Consider the following 2,568-nt stretch of genomic DNA (forward strand, 5'->3'; position numbering starts at 1 on the left):
AGTATTAAAATTTTGCCATGGATATGTATGCTGAAATTTTGAAATTTATGGTAGAAAATGAAAGGTTGTTGATAGATAAACAACTTTTGTAAAAGAAATTTTCATGAAATTGTGATTTAAGGACTAAATTGAATAGATGTAAAATTCATGAAATTTTTTTTATTTTTTTTGAATACATGGACTGTTATTGTTATATGAAAAATTTAGCTAGGCTTGGAATAAGGATTAATTTGCATAAATTTCATATTTCCGAGCATAGAGATGAAATTGGAATTAATTAGAAGTATACGGGCAAAATGGTACTTTTGCCTAAAGTGTGAATTTGATTGAATTGAATATGAATTTCATTAAATTGAGATAAATTTACTTGTATAAATTTAAATAGACCTACTGCGGAATTGGATCGAGGAAAACAAAAAGTATCGGTTTAGTAGATTCTTGTATACGAACAAGTGTCGAGGTAAGTTCATGTAACTAAATTGTGTAAATTTACATGCTTGAATGAAATGTTGTATATGTGAGTTGTATGATTGATATGTTATGAAATTAATTATAAATCTAATAATGTCTGGTAAATATGAAATCCCGTTGGAATACATGAAAATCGATTGGATATAGGGCTCCCATATTGATTGTGGTCTTACATATGTGTCAGACACACCATAACTTGAAAGAGAGTCCCATTATTAGATCTTGTGAGCTTCCCGTTATATGGTTCTTGTGAGCTTCCTGTTAAAACTCTTTGGAGCATCCGATAGGTTATGATCCTACATGTGTTGTGGACACACCGTACTCTTATTAGCTTCCTGATCATAGGCTCTGTGTGAGCTTCCCGTTAATTGACTCTTTGTGAGCTTCCCGATATGGCTCGTTTGAACTTCCCGATATATGGCTATCCAGAGCTTCCTATTAATGGCTCTTCGGAGCTACCCGTTATTGTCTCGCTTGAGCTTCCTGAATATGGCTCTTCTAAGCTTTCTATTTCAGCCCAGATAAGCTTCTCATTTATGTGCTTTTATAAGCACTCTTGAATATGAGTTGACGAATTTACCATATTGTACACTTTGTGTGTTGTGCCCATGTATCCATCGATATTTTAAATAATTCAACGAGTAACGTTCCAGTAATGGATAATATGAATTCAAGATTAAATACTATGAGAATACTTGTTATGCAAAAATATGATATGTACATGTTCCTTGGAAAATTGAAATGATAAATACATGTATGTGGAAATGAGACTTTGATAAGCTCATCTATATTTCTTGGTACTAATATGAATTATGTAACGAACATGTTTGATGAGGATGTTTGTGTGTCTAGGTTATTGATTACATTGAATTGGATGTATTATCTATGTTACTTTAAAAGAATATGAATGGTAAGTTAAATTCCGTTATATGAACTTACAAAGCATTAAATGCTTACTCGATTTTTCTTTCTTTTTTTTTATAGTACACAGAAGCTTACGATGGTTGGCACTTGGTCGGAGATACATCTCATTATCCCTCAGACTTCTCGGTATATAAAGCAAACTACACTATCCCTCAAACTTCTCGGTATATAAAGCAAACTAACTTTTGGTATAATGGCATGTATAAGCTAAGTTAGGCATAATGATGAAATATTTTGGCTGTAAATAGCCATTGGAATGGCTAGTGTAAGGCATATTTTGATGTAATTATATAAGGTTCTATCAAGTTTGATGTGTGATAAAATGGTGATATGATGGGAAGTATACCAACCTATTGACGAATGGTTTTCAATTAGCATAATTGATAAAGTATGCTATAAGCATAAATGTGTTTTTGATAAGTTTAAACACTTGCACATATTAGATAACATGTCATGCATAAAACTTGGAATTAACATTGAATTGAGGGTTTTGAATTGGCTTGTGAATGTGTTTGGATGATGTTGTAGGTGAAAGGAAAATTGGGTGAGATAAGTGGCCTGAAAATGACTTATTTTTTGTCCACACGGGCAAAGACACGGGCGTGTGTCTCAGCCGTGTGTGACACACGGCCATGCACATAGGCATGTGGTTTGGTCGTGTGTCCTCTGCACCTAATTTTTGAAAATTAAATTGTCCACACGGCCTAGCACACCGGCATATGGCTGGCCATATGACCCAATTTAGAGAGTTACACGGGTATGGACACGGGCTGGGACACGGTCATGTGGCTCGCATCGAATGCCCACACAGCCTAGGACATGGGTGTGTCACTTAGCTGTGTGAGCCACATGAGCTGACCATACAGGTATGTGTCCCCTGCACATAAGAAAAATTTTGAAATTTTGTGAAAAATTCTCTTAGTTTTTTATCTAGTCTCGACTTGTTTCTAATGCATAAATTGGGGCTTGAGGGCCCATATAAGGGATATTATGATTGAATAGGTTAGATTTCAGATATGAATAGTAAATGATACAATTTAATTATATTTGATGTGTAAACTCTGGTAATACTTCGTAACCCTATTCCGGTGACGGATATGGGTTATGGGTGTTACAGAAAGCGTTCGTCAGGACCCAACTAACCTGGCTGTCTATATCTGTTGGTGCAATTCA

Source organism: Gossypium hirsutum, chromosome D08, assembly GCF_007990345.1.
Source record: "Gossypium hirsutum isolate 1008001.06 chromosome D08, Gossypium_hirsutum_v2.1, whole genome shotgun sequence".
Taxonomy (NCBI): Eukaryota; Viridiplantae; Streptophyta; class Magnoliopsida; order Malvales; family Malvaceae; genus Gossypium; species Gossypium hirsutum.